Source organism: Pinus tabuliformis, chromosome 6 (genome assembly GCF_031772625.1).
Source record: "Pinus tabuliformis cultivar Carrire ecotype Pingquan chromosome 6, CPIR1, whole genome shotgun sequence".
Classification (NCBI taxonomy): domain Eukaryota; kingdom Viridiplantae; phylum Streptophyta; class Pinopsida; order Pinales; family Pinaceae; genus Pinus; species Pinus tabuliformis.
Window position 1 is genome coordinate 1,184,886,223 of NC_142292.1, and position 15,692 is coordinate 1,184,901,914.

Sequence of the window (15,692 nt, forward strand, 5' to 3'; positions counted from 1 at the left end):
TACCCTACTTTGAAAATAATACCAGAAGACATCTAAAAAATTTATAATGGAGTCACTGATCTAGTTTGAAACATAGTACATAGAGGAGACCAATTTTCAAAGTTTTTCATACTCTTGCTAGAAGTAAAGGGCCTTGTAGTTCTACATCCCCCTCAACAATACCCCAAGCAATAAAACAAGATGAAGCTTTCAATAGAAATTTGGTGCTAACGCATTGGTTAGGGTGATAGTAGATGAAGAAAGGGCCATTGCAAAGAATTTGTCCATTTCATGCAGGAATTCTTGAAGAAAAGGCACCTAAGGATCAAATCCTAACATGGTTGATAAAGGCTAAAAGATTCTTTTTTTTTCACAACCCTTCCTAGCAAGGTAGAGCCACCTGATGGGGATGCATCCACCTGGTTAGAATCTTTTAGGAAGTTGTCTTTGATAAGTAAACCAATGATGATATGGAATAAAGGTCCTGGTAGAACCCTTTTCTAGGCACTAATGTAATTATGTGTAATTGGGATACAAATTCCCCCTCCCCCCCGAAAATGAACATGCTAGAACATGCAATGAGTAGTGAAGATAAAGATGAAGATTACCAGTTGAGAAGCTTGCGCTTTTTGGGAGTTAAAGTATTGAAGTACTTTGTATCCATGACGAACACAAGGAAACACATCGCCAACACCTTTGCAATGGTTATGATTGCAAACTTTATCATTTTAAACATAGATTTTGCGTCATTCCTAATTGTTAGAATCATTATTGAAATAAATCCTTAGAATATAGAAATAGAATTGATCTATTTTCATACTATCCTTGTTGGTAACTCTTTACTTCATGTTAATATCCTTTAGTTCAATCCAAACACTCCTCTAATTTCCACGAGAAGCTAAGACATATCCAAAACATGGTCTCAACTTCCAACAGTCATGATTCTAAACAATCATCAACCTTGCCAAAATGCAATAAAATCTTTTTTCTCAACAACGGACCAAAGAGGAGCCTGTAATCACCAAACTTATATGGAAGGATGTCCATTTATTGAAGGGAAAAAATAGTAGGCAAAAAGTAGTTTAACTCTTGCAGGACACAATTCAATCCAAGTTAATATAGTTGAATAGTTATCAAACTCATGCAACAACTATTCCTTGAAATGAGTGCTAGAATTACAAAGGATCTGCATATCTCGAAAATTCATTGTTTCAATAATCACAATTTTATCAGTAAACTTGCATGCAAATTTCTGATGCACAAATATATCCAAATGAAATTTGCTCCAAAAACAATTTAGTGTTCAATAATTTTACTCTTCTTCAACTATTTTCCAAATATCTAAAATGAATGAAGAACAGAACACTATGTTTGATATAAATAGAAGCACAATTAATAATATTCTATAGGAAACCAATCTAATATGACCGAGTTCTGGTGTAGTCTCTAAACAATTTTTATATATTTTGAGAAGATACTGTCAAAGACAGTGACTGGAAAACTTGGCCAAGGGTCCAACAATATCTACTCATAATGCAACTAAGAGTTAAACTGCAAAAGAAACATGTGAGTCAATGAAGTATTATTTTACAAAGTTGTTCATGATGAACTACTCAAGAAGGAAAAGTCATGATATTTCTTGTCTGAAGAGTAACCAACTATTTGTAGATTTTGCATAATGCATGGAACTATGAAACAATGATATAGGTACACACATAATGGCTACAATTTTTATTCACTTTATACACTTTATTTTCCTCTTCAAGTACACAAATTATTAATTCCTTAAGTTTAGAAGCTTAGCATCTGCATATATGAACTTTGGCTCTTCAAAGGGAAAAGCAAAATATTCTCACCAAATACTAGAATAGGCATACCAAAAGAGAAGTAATAATCCATAGAAAGTGAAGAAGATAATATTATCATTCAATCATATTTTGTAGTGTCATGGATATTCCAAATTGTGTGAAAATCAGACATCGTAGAAATAAAGTAAAAACAAGGCACACAAAGAAAAACAACAAGGTTTGTCAACAAAGAAAAGAAAAATCAGAATAATGAAAACAAGAGCACATATATACATACATCCACAACTTGATAAATTTTTCCACTAAACTAAATACCTTGCCTAAAGAGGTACCTCCTGAGAGTTGGTTCATACTAAATCTTGATGGAGCAACGAGGGTCCAAGATGACAGATTTGGGATGGGATAATAATGAATCACAAAGATAGTATCATTTTTTATTTCTCTGTCAACATATTAAACAAAATCTTAATTTGAGGCTCCAATTCAGGGACTAACTTAAGTACTGAATAATGAAATGACAAGCTCAATATTGAAAGAGAATCCACCCTTCAATTAACAGGTTTTAGATAAATGGGGTATTAGAGATTGGAGTATCCGAGATCTCTTAGATGAAATTAGGTGTCTTGTTGCAACGATTGATGTAATAAGGTTTTCTTATGTAACAATATGGTTTTATAAAATGAGGAACCCGATAGGTAACCAAGGAGATCATTTGGGACTAAAGAAAATTTAAATAAGAATTCATACCACTCCATGTTGGAAGAAAATAATAGAACATGTGACACATGTGGATGTATGGGAGTACTGGCACCTCTAGTCATCTTAAATCTACAATTATTTCAAACTTGTTAGCTCACCAAGCCATGGTGGCATCAATTCCGTGATTCGGCAAACAGGAAGACACTATGTCATCTGAGGTGACCTACGCTTATAAAACATGGAGAAAAAAATCATAGAATGTATAGGATTGACAAAAAAAGGAGTTGAACAAAGAGGATTGGCATCTTGAAGTTAAGGTTTCTACGAACATTGAGTTTAAATGGAAAATTCCATTGAATTTGGTAAAGGATAATGATGGAAAAATCACATACCTAGAGGACATCATAACATATGACAACCTAAATATTAATAATAGAAAAAACCATTTCAATCTAGACCAAGTTATTGTTAGTTCAACTATCTAAGAAAGTTGGAGGGATGTAGCAAACATCAGGGCCAGACTCTTTAGTGATCATAGATGAGAGATAAGGTTGCAGGCAATTGTATTTGAAACCAAAAAATGAAGAGGTTTCTTCATTTTTAAAAATTAGAGGATTATTGTTCTTTGAACTTTGATGGGCTTTTCCACATAGGATTTAAAAATTACATTAGAACCTAGCTTCATACAATATGTTTTGTTTTTCCAAAATGGAACTGGATCCTTCTTCTCCTTTTCACTTTTATTTTGGTTATTGGGTGTAATTTGAGGCTATGGATTTCTGGGAATTATTAAGTGTTACAGTTCATTTTTAGGATTATCTATGAGTCTGGTCTAATGGACCATGTTTTGCACCATCCAAAATAATTCCACAAAACTACTGGAAAGGAGGGGAGTGAAAGGAAAAATATCAACTCTCTGCGTGCCCTGAATACTGGGAAACCCAAATCTGCACATATGTCTATTGTGTCAAAGCCTAAAGCGAATTGTAACTCTAGAAGGAAATTTAAAGAAATCCATAAAAATTGAAGATAACTGAGAATTATTTCAAATAAAAAATATGGTGAACTCTACTCTATGCTTACATATCTTCCTTTCCTATTTTTGTTTTCTTTTTTGAATTTAGTCTGGGAGGGGGTCGAGGCAGGGGCTGTGAATGTTTTGTTTTGTGGAGTTTTGGGTGAAAAACTATTTCTCATAGATTTATGTGCAATGGTTGTGGTAGTTGATACTATTTTCAAATGATAAATTTGATGCTAGTTTGAATGTGTTGATGGATTGGGAATGCTTGAGGTTCTATTGTATGGAGTTCAATGGATGGTTGTGCCAAATTCAGCTTAATTGATGTTCAACACATGGTATTTCTCTATCCAATTGTCACTTCTACAGATCTTATCGTACGCCTTTTTGCAAGGCTAAACGTGTAGGATTTAAGGATACTCTTGCCTACAACTTGCTTGCTCTTGTTTTGAAGGCCTGGATTAGTGTTTACAGTAATAAATTGATTGATTTTTTTTATGCAGTTAAAAATTTTTCCCCCTTACCATTATGGTCCATGAACCATGAGTGCACAAACGTCTCTGAATGTTCTGTAGCTTCCTGCAAGCATTGATTGAAAAGAGTGGAATTAATCCAGTTGAAGTTGGTGATATTGTAGCGGGTACTATTCTTGCACCTGGCTTTCAACGTGCCAATGAGTGTAGGATGGTTTTTGTTTATGCTATATTCCAAGGTGTATATCCTACAATTTCATGTGCCAAATGAATTATTTTCTTGTGGGATGCTTGAGTTCTTGTGACAACTGCTTGTTGCTTACCATGTCATCTCTCCACAGACTGTATCTATCAATATTGTCAATAGACAATGCTCTTCGGGCCTACAAGCAATTTCAAATGTTGTCACTGCAATTAAAGTTGTGTTTTATGGCATTGGTATGTCAATATCTATTTACTACCACTGGATTATCATAGCAGGTTTGAATTTAGAAACATTTTTTATTTCAATTTTTCTGCTTTAGGCATCAACACAGGAGTGGATTCAATGTCAATACTATGGTGTGGGAAGGTTCTATGAGTTCAAAGGAAGGCATCAATAAAATTTGATAATTTTGTAAACAAAAGGAATTTAATTTTGTCAGTGGTTTCAATTTTATTTTTCTATTCATAGTCTTTTATGTCTTTAATATAGCTTACTATTACCCTCATATTCATATATAACTATGTATATATATATATATATATATATATATATACCTACACAATGATAGATATATAAGTACTACATTGAAGATTTGTGTGAAAGGCCCTGATGGCTTTTGTTGCCCCTTGCAATAGGTTGATTTTTTGACAGAAGAACAAGATTATATTTTTCGCATGGGCATCACCTCAGAAAATGTAGCTGAGAGATATGGAGTTTCATGTCAAGAACAGGTTCAACAACGGTATATGGATATTTTTTTAAGCTTTTGATTTCAGTGATGTCAATGCTGGTGGAGTTCATATGAATTAATCAACGAAGTTAAGGATTGGGAGTTGAATATTAACTGTTATAATTTGTTTTCATGTTAAATCTCATAGGCATGCAGCGACAACAACAAAAAAAGGGAAGGTCAAAGATGAGATCGTCCCAGATGAAATAAAGGTACAAAACACCCACATTCTGAAATTTCTGAAGTTTGAGTCACTGGAGAGTTTCTACAATGGTACATAACGTGTTTCTTGTTTTTGTGTGGAAGATTGTGGATCCTAAAACTGTAGATGGGAAGCTCGTGATGATATCCTAATGCTTCTCTTTCTGATTTAGGGAAACTCATACCTACATTTAAGAAGGGAGGAAGCTAAACTGCTAGTATAGAGTTTCTTTCCCAACTGCATGCTATGCAAGTTTTCTATGTTGTTGATTTTATTAAAAAAAGTTACAACATGCTATATTTTCTGCCATTGTAAAGCACTAGATGTTGAGTATTCAGTTTATGTCAATCATGTCTATGTTTTATTCCAATATCACAAAAGAAATTCAAGCCAAGCGATGGATTTGGTGTTGTACCTCTAATGCGGAGGATGGCGGCCATGAAAAAGGGTGCACATAGAACAATAGAAAACAAGGTGATGAATGCATGAATCTTCATTATAACCACAAACCAATGCTGTGCGAAACTTCTAGGAACCCAACATTTCAAGCTATACCCATACCTGAAACACCAAAACTTGGATGAAACTCAGGAAAAACTTTACCATCATGTAATCATCTATGAGAGTTAATATAGACTTCGTTTTCCTTATAAAATGTCATATATGGTTCTTATTCCCTTTTGTCTTGCAATATTTGACCAACTTTTCACTCGATGTTTCCATTTTTGGGAGGTGACATCCCTAAATGTACACATTTCGGAAACTCTGAAACATTTTGGCATTTTATGCAACTTAGATTGGTAGAAATCAGCAAACATCGACTAGGACAAAAAATTAAGATTTCAGGATTTTATCGTGATAAAATCAGGATGTTTCTAACACTGGTGAACTCATGAGTTTGGGAAATTCTACAACGCGTTTCGTGAGTTCACCAAGTTTGAGGAAAGTATTTCCAAGATTCATTACATGTCGAGTTTCACTGCAAATAATTGTTTCAGAGTTCACTCAACAAGACTCATGAGTTTTGTCTGAGCCTCACAATAATGGATACAAACACATGAAATTTCCTCCAATTTCACAGTTGATTCCAGAGAACAAAAAAGCTCCTAAGGAGGATAGCCTTTTGTAGCTAGAAAGAAAAAAAGGAAAAGTTTATTTGATTTATATCAAGATAAAACATGGGAAGATATGACAAACAAAAAATGGTGTACAATTGAGAAAGTCCAAAATGAGATTTTGCATCTCATAGGTAGGATGTTGAGGACCATCATCCTCAGAGAGGAGAGACTTGATCCAATTTGGGGTTGGAGAAGAAGACCACCTTAACCAGTGGCAAGGGGATAGCCAAACCATGCTTGAGATCTAGAAGTATCCACTTCAGGAGTACAACATTAATGACAAAATAAGCATCAAGCCAAGCCATCTGAAAGCTGACATTCGAAATCTATAAATTGTACGATGTTACAACTCATATTGGAATATGTATGCAGGATTAAAAATTAAAAGCGAAAGTATGTCTCCACTTATCTCTTGAATTTCTGTAGTGAACGATTCTTTTGCAATTCACATGCAAATCAAACTAGGCAGTGGTGTTCTAAGAACTATACTCTTGAAGAGCCACTAACTACATTTGGTATCACTGACAATCAACATCACATGTAAGCAAGAATCCTACAAACTATTCAAAAATGTTCGTCTTGGTTAGATTCTTCCATCATTTCTCATATATATCTTATGCCAAACAACTCATTTGCATTTTTTCTAAAAGCACATTATGTTTACAATTCATGAACTATAACAATAATAGAGAGGTTTTTACATTTAATTTCACCCAGTTTTGCATATTCCCTTCTGTTAGACATACCACTTCATCAAATTGTAAGTGCATCACATGCCAATTATGAGATGAAAATTTGTAATAAGAAAGCAAAAAAGTAGAAGACATAATATTTCAGCTACTTGGGAAAAAAGTTGTTGGTACATTTTTTAAAATAACACCATTTTTATTGCAAAAGGTAAGCGACACGTACTGTTGAGATAATGATATGTCGTGGGGCTAGCTAGAAACAATGTCCTGCCATACACGGAACAAATTTTGCAATTGACTTGTAATTATTAAGTTATCCCATTCCCTTCACCACCCAAAGAAAGTAAGCTATAACTAAGTGATGGAAGCTCAAAGACCAACATTTGAAACTAGGTGGATCATAAGGGTTGCCATGAATGGGAAGGGTCCAAGGCAAGTTCCTGTCCACCATTGCCTATAGGATGCTATCCATGCAGATGGCATAAAGGGTTCTTTCATATCTATGATGTAGTTGATGGACCCACACTTTTTGAATTTCAGGGCTAGGTATTTTGAGCTAAGTGCAATATCTTGTCATTAGAAAACAAGTTGATCAATGCCTCACTAGATTGTTATTATTGGGCATGATGACTTTCCTCACTAAATTTTTATAAAATGGAAAGTCATTCAACCATGGTAGTTATAAGGCACCTGTGTATTCTGGATGGAATTGATGTATATTCAGCAGACCTTTGGAACTGGATATTGACCATGATTGAGAACAAGCTTAAGAAATGATTCACTTAGATATACCACTTGTAGGAAGAATCGCCATAGCAGATATAATTTTGGAAGAAAATCATATTTACTCTCTTCTTGCCTCTTTCTCTCTACAACATGATAGAGGATATTAGAGATATTCCTTAGGAAGTTCCATCTAGGGAGCATGGAGGAAAGAGAAATCTCCTACTAGTATCATGACCAATCTATACAATGCTTAGGTAGGCTGAAGGGCTTGGTTTGATTGATATGCAAGCTCAAAGACCAACATTTGCAACTAGGTGTATCATAAGGGCTACCATGAGTCGGGAGGGTCCAAGGCAAGTTCCTTTCCACCATTTCCTATAGGATTCTATCCATACAGATGGCATAAAGGGTTATTTCAGATCTATGATATAGTTGATGGACCCACACTTTTTGAATTTCAGGGCTAGGGATTTTCAATACAATTGTGTAGCCATGGTAGCTAGTGTCCAAGGAATATATGGGATCTGAAAAAAAACATAGAATTGGACATTCCTTTCTCAGAAGTACAAATTGTTTTAATAACTTGTTTTCTAGGAAAGAGGTTAACTAATAGATGAATCCATTCCAAAGCTTAGGATACTTGTGGGGCAAGGAGATTTGAGGATGGTTGAATTGGGTAGTTATCAACCATACACAAAATTTGTGAACTACTAACAATTAGACATTTTCAAAACTCTGCCTGGGGACCAATTTGTAAGCATTGGAAGTGGATCTATAACAAGCCTTGTAGAGATTATAAGACTAAAAAGTTATCTGACAAATTTTGCCTCAAACGTCCCATTGCAGAACAACTTAATAAAATTATAATATCAAGATATTGAAATCAAATGGATTAGGAGATGTCAAGATATATGGAAAATTCACTCATCCTTTCATACCAAAGCGCTTAACCTTTAGATGGATGGTGCTCAACCAAAGCCTCGCTTTTGGAGAAAGGCCTCACCACTAGAGTGTCTCGGATGGTTGTTATGTGATTTGAAGCAAAATACAGATTGTGAAGCAAGCATTCTGGGAGTTTAGAGTTGAATAAGCCTCTTGAAATGAGCCTCATTTAAATACACACTTTTTTGGTTCACCTTCTTCTTTGGAAATGGGTCATTTTAGGATATCCAAGTGGTTGATCAAATAGTATGGCAGAGGAAAAGGGAAAGCATGAGGTTTAGACTTGAGATTTATAGATCCAATCTATGAAAAATAGTGTCATGAAACTCCAACCAAAAAATTACAAGTAAAAATTGTCGATTGTTTCCTATCAAAAAAATCATGATTTTACCATAAAACTCATGATAAAATCACACGATAAGTGGAAAAATCGCCGGATCACCAATAGAGGGGGCACTTTAATTGATTTTTTGGACTTTTTTCACTTATTTTGCAAGCAGGACGAAGGGTTTGGAGAGCAAAGGAAGAGGACACCAGTTTTATTTGAGCCAAAAGGGAGCAGGACACCACTTTATTCTTCAATAACCATGTTTTTTTGGAGTGGGGATTTATTTCCCTCAACCATGGTGCATATGCAGGTATCGACATCAATTTCCACCATTTTTTTTGTTTTTTCATATTTTTCATTATCCATTAGTTTTCCTTCATCTTGCTATGGGGAGAGTATGCTTTGTTTGCCATCATGAATTTATTGAGTGGAGAGGGTTTCCCAAATTTCCATAGGTGGTGGTGTACTTGCAAGTATGTCCGCCATTTTTCTTTTTGTTTCTACAAAATTTTGATAGATTTTACATGCCTACCAATTTTCCCTCGTTTTCCTTAATTTTTTATTGGAATGTAGGATATTTACCTTTAAAGTAAATTTTAGATTTGTCTTTTTTATACAATTTATGTGGGAAAGAAGAGGAATGATCACAACTAAAACAAGAATGGGAACATAAAATTGTAGATGAACATGATATATTACCTTCTCCTCATGTTGGGCATCAAGTGACTCAAAGGCATATGCAAGGAGTATGAAGGATTTCGTGGTTTGTAGGTCAGAAATATCAGGCAGAAAACATATCCTAGTAGTAAACCAGAATGCTTAGTCATATGTTGTTTCTGGCCTTCTGGTATTGATATCATATACAGTCTGCTAGGAAACAACCAAGTAGTATTTAGAATAAGAAAATTGATCTCATTTTATCATATGTTAGCAACAGAGATCATATTTAGTAGTGAACATTGGGATAATTTTCCTGTTATGTGTGTCAAAAAACGAAATTCTAAAGTATAGGGTTGATCATAAGAAGGGGTTTGCTATGAAATTTTTGAATAGGAGTTGCAACCAATAATGGTATCAAGTGGTGTTTATGAAAAAATTGAATATTCAAAGGAAAAATTTTATTCAGTTTATATGGCTCAAATGATATTATTTATTAAAATCCCTGTAAATCCCACGCAAATTAATAAAAAAAATATTTTTATTCACCAAATCAAGTGTTAGTTATAAATATTGTGAATTGTAGATCAAGAAATCGATAGTAGCATTAACTTACAATTACATACCTGCATTACTTATTCGAGAAACAATGAATACATGAAAGGATCCCTCTTCTTTGACAACACCCTTTGCAAATTCCACACCGAATGAAACTGGTCCATACAAGATCTCATCCTTTGCCACAAGCCCTCCTTTTCCTTCACACAACCTCCAATCTGCAGTGTGCCACTCCTCTGAATCCTTCGCAAGCCAAACCCTGAACCAAACCTAATTAGCCCAGTCGAGTAGAGTATAGCCCAACGGATTGGATCAACAAAGTAGCGTGAGTATAGTGGCTAATTAGAGTAACAAGGGGCAGTATCTAAGCCTAACCCAGTAAATATGGGACTCCTTCTTTCTGATTCATGTGCTATTAATATGAGAATACCTTCCATACCAACTATTAGTAGTGTGGCAATACCTTCCAGTATAGCCACCACAAAGTACAACAGGTTATTCATGGCCAACCTTTTGACCTAGATCAAGGATGTGGATTCAGAAATCACCATTACCTAACTTGTAAGCCAATTTCAACAATTAATTCCTTAGAAATGGTACTGTTACATTTTTCTATTTATTCCCTTACTGTATAGTTTTGATACACTAGATATAAACCACTGCCATGACTGTTCCAGAATAGGCTGTACGTTTGAATAAACTCTCAAATTTCCTCTATATATATGGTTGGAGAACTAATGAGATGTCACTGCTCATTGGAGATGCTTGAAGGCCTTTTGAGAATTAACAAAAGCCATGAACCAGAACTCGTGATCATCAACAGTCTGTATCTAGATATACTTCTGGGTGGCCTTCTTTACATTCTCACATAGGTTCACTAATCTCACTCTTCCGAGAGGTATTAAATCTTTATATTCACGGGTCACTAAGGTCGACCAATATAGAGAGTAAATAGCTCTCTTAAATCAAATTCAACCCTTAAATTGATGAAGTGAGACTAAGCCATCAACAACTTAACACTACCACATCATGTGAATCATCAGAATTGAGCTATGCCCACAAGAAGCACTCGTGTCGCAATCCATTTATAGATCAAACTCTACCCATACGCACCTCATTTGGAATGTCTGCATATGAAAAGGATAATTCCCTTCTATGTTATTACTACTGTTCTAGTGTCAATTCTTGAAAATAACCTTACTCACACTTGCTTTTTTGTCCATGTACGTATATTTATCTCATTTGGTTTGATCAATCATATCCTTATCCTTGAGCCCCTGCAGAACAACAAAAATTCTTTTATCAAATACCTGATGCTCAGTAATGATGGGGGAATATACGTACATGGATGATTTTGGGTTGTTTTCTAGCGTTTGTGTTGGGTTATGCTCATCCTTTTATTGTTGGTTAGTTGGAAGTATATGTTAATATGACATTAAATGGTTTTGTGATGGTTAGTTGGAAGTGTATGTTAAGCTGACATTAAAAGGTTTTGTGCGTGTGAGAATGGAGTTTGTTATAGGATACAAATTTCTCACACATCTACAACATCAAACCCAATATCAGACTAGCATTAGAAAACCCTAAATCATAAGTGCAATAATTATAAAAACAAACAACTTCACAAACATTAGTATAACATTAATGTGATAATATATCTTACCCTGACATAGCTGGAGGTATGTTCTCCTTGGGAAGATGTGAAGGACAGTGGGAAATCACTGCAGAAGGCTACCTTTTCTGTTGATACGAAGTTTAAGCCTGCCACTGGGAAACTGCTGGTTGACAAGTAACAAGCTGAAGTTTTCAAGAGCTTCTCTGTAGGACCAACACTAAAGCTTGACTTGAATGTTTTCTCCACTCCACCTTTTACTACTATTTTGGTACCCAAGCTGATCTTTCCCCATACTGTCTCAGACATGCTTTCACCAAGCTTCACTGAACACAATATAAACAATGAAAAAATCTCTAACCACATGCATTCCAACTTTATATGGAAAATTCTTCATCCACTTTGCATATAAGGAAATCTCAGTTTCACTCCTATTGAAAGATTATGCAGACAAAAGAGTTTATAGACTTACTGTGAGCCCAAAAATTCTCAACTAACCCATCAACATTTCTTGATCTGCATCTATTCAAGCTCTCTATGAATGAATCTACCTTACCTGTACACAACGCAAACAATAACCCAATGCAGATTATCATCTCAGAACCATCAATACGAGCAGAGCTAAAAGTCTATAACTTTAAACACAATAAAAAATAATAATTGGTGGAAAAAATGTTAGTACATATAAATAACATGTATATTTACCACAAAGGAAAGATGGGAATGTGAGCATCTTGGTGACATCTTTGAAGGAAGGAACAAATGGGGATTTACACCTTCCAGAGGGAGTTGAAGGAGGGGTGTGATTGCCTTCCAAAACATAAGGGCTTGCCTCCATTGATGGATGATCAATCCCCACAAAATTCCTGATGTGGGTATCTATCATATTTTATATTTCAACATTTATAGTAAGATGATGGGCTCCCCAAATTCTTGATGGTTCCTCCATGCTCTAAGAATGGTTGGACCTTTTTCCTGGACCTCCCATGATATATGTCGAATATAAACTATTATTTTCTGTTGGAATTCATATTACATGACCACCCATATCATAAATATTATTTTTTTATAATCTTTCTCCAATCTAACCTCTGAAGTAGCCTCATAGTCATTGTTGAACATGCAATAATGCTCAGAGGTCTACTGAGCTTCTTGATGAAATCCCATTACTTCATAGATATATATAATTGTGTTATTGTAATACGGTACTCTTGAAAATCTAGGAGAACCAATTAAATCACAGCAGGGGCCTCCATTCCGCTCTCAAAAACCTTCATTGCCTTTGATGGCAATCAACTCCCAACTTCTATTAACCATGGGATCTCCTCATCGACAAATTCAATGCCGAGTAAATCCCCTTCATTTCTTAGCATTTATATTTCATTATACATTTTAACAGCTTTCATGAGGTCCAACTTGATTCTATCACCTTTACAATCCATTAATCCTCTAAGCTTTCTCACCTATATTATAACCCTACTAGTGGTCTGTAATATCTCAATAGTCTCTTCGAGGTGTGAAGGTTGTTGTGAATTTAACTTAAGTTGTCTGTAGGGCTCTGCAATCTCAGACCTAACTCTCTGCACTGACCCCTGCAGACTACTAACCCTAGATTGAACTACGTTCAAAACCACTTCGATATCTTTTAAGATCTAGAGTTATTGAATGAGCTCGTCATGGTGTGAATAATCTTCTTTTCTTACTACTTTTAGAGAAAGTGAATCCCTTCAACTAGCTTATCTGGGCACAAGACTGCGGATCCACTGTTGAGGACGTCACTGGAAAATTTCAATGAGTTGAAATCATGAGAAAGAAATTTTTCCAAGATGGGATCATTTGTGAATTCTTCTTTGAGGGGTTCACAATTCAAATGCCACCTTGGATTGTTGAAAGTGAGCTCTCAAGGGGTCAAAGAAGGTTTAAGTGAGATGATGCTATGTAAGGGGGAGGACAAAGTGTTGTTTGCAGGTGATAGTATCCCACATCCTCCATGAAATGTATTGATGGAACTCACAATTTTATTTTCCCTTTTATCGTGAATGGGAATGTGAATTTGGGATTGTGATACAGTGCATATCTAGAAGCTTGCATGTCTCAAATGGATTGAAGAATGCAACAGTTAAGATATTGTGAGAATTGAGAAAATGAAAATGGCGGAAGATAAAGGGAGCAAAACTTAAATTCCCTAATCTGGGAGGCGCATGTTGGTGTTTAATAGTGCTTAGGAATTATTGTTGACTATGACTCAAAATTTTACCATGTAATTCCCTTTAATAAGTACCGTGTGACTAATTTTCCTAGGCATTTCGATTGATTTTTTAATATTAGCATGGATACATTGTTAAAATGTTTTCGAGTGAAGTACACAATTTTATAAATGATTTGACAAGATTTTAATATTTTAACTTAAGAATAAAAAATAAAGAGTATATTAATGAATAATGTTGTTACACCAAGGATTTTAAGTAATGTTTTTTAAAATCAATATGTTTTACTTTATTATGTCTCTTTACCGATTTTTATAATGAAAGAGGGGTTGAAGGTTGATTTTTTTAATTTCTTGAATTATATTAACTTTTTACAATATAGATAGGACACTTACCTAGCATTAAAAGGGTATGTTATTTAATGGAATAGATTGGATTAGTAATGGGATAACTTAAAAAGGCACATAGATTATATCACCATCTTCTCTTGCATTCTTTGTTCATTAAAGAAAGTTGCTTTTATTTGAGTTGGAAGGACTAAACAATTATGGTTTTAATTACTATATTTTAATTCTCCACCTCTTAATTCAATGTAATGACAATTAAATTTGGTAGAGGAATCAGGCCTTGAACAAATGTAATAGTAGTATTTCAAGGTAAAACTAATAACATGTTTGAGTCAAAGGAATCATTTCAATTATCCATGGAGCTACAACGCAATTATGCCAATTCATCTAATATTGGATCTTGAATGACTAAGAAAACGCAAGATTTTGGATATGCCATATTTATGTTGTTTGTGTATTTGGGAAAAGACTTTATGATGAAATGAATGGAATGCAAACACACAAGAGAAATTCAAAAACAAAATGGTAATCCTACTTAAGAAATTGTTTGCACTAGTTAAAGTGGTAGTTGAACATTAGTAAGAAGTCAAAACTTTTAAGGGGTAGAAAAAGTAATGTGGCATCTCCATCCAATGAATTTTCATCCATGGATGGATAGCCAATTATAGGCCATTAAAATTTCCGCCCTTGAGGGACCATTTCTCCATTATAACACAAATATGGTTTTCTTAAGGAGATATGTAATTCATTTAAATGAAGACATACGGTGTAGTAACAAAAATGCAATGGGATTAAAAAAACATTCATTAACATTTCATAACAACCAAGAATCAATTTTCAAATTAAACCTCACCACACATAACATGCATAATCCATGTAAATTTATTACAATAAATAATATTCAATCACATTTCATAAACACTTATATTTTAACTAACAATGGTCCAAGGAAATTAGTTTGATATGAACAATTTTCCTCCTAGCCATAGGAATCAACTTAAGATGTCATCCCCAAGCTGGGTAATGAGGTCACTAGGGAAAATCAAAGTAATATATAGGCTCCTACTCACTCAACCCAACAAATTTCTCTCATGGAATGGTTAATTCACTCATTACAAAGAATTGCAGATATAATCTAACCAAAAAATATCAATGGCACTCTCTTTCCTTTCCCTACAAAACATAAGGAATATCTTCCTTAACTATGCTTGACAATGCCTTAGGGATTTTCTTCCCTTTAATGCTCTTTAGTGTAGGAAGAGAGAGTCCAATTTTTTGAATGCTTTCTAGTAATAACTTGGAAGATTAATAGTGTGCCTCTCAAATAACTAATGATCAATTTAACTAATGGGTGAAAGGTTCCTTAGTTACCCAACTTTTATGCTCATGTACAA

At 34.6% G+C, this 15,692-nt stretch overlaps 1 pseudogene; it reads right to left on the reverse strand.

The window, feature by feature from the left end:
* Positions 1–10,866: 10,866 nt before the first annotated feature.
* Positions 10,867–12,582, reverse strand: LOC149262989 (GEM-like protein 5; annotated as a pseudogene).
* Positions 12,583–15,692: the final 3,110 nt, after the last annotated feature.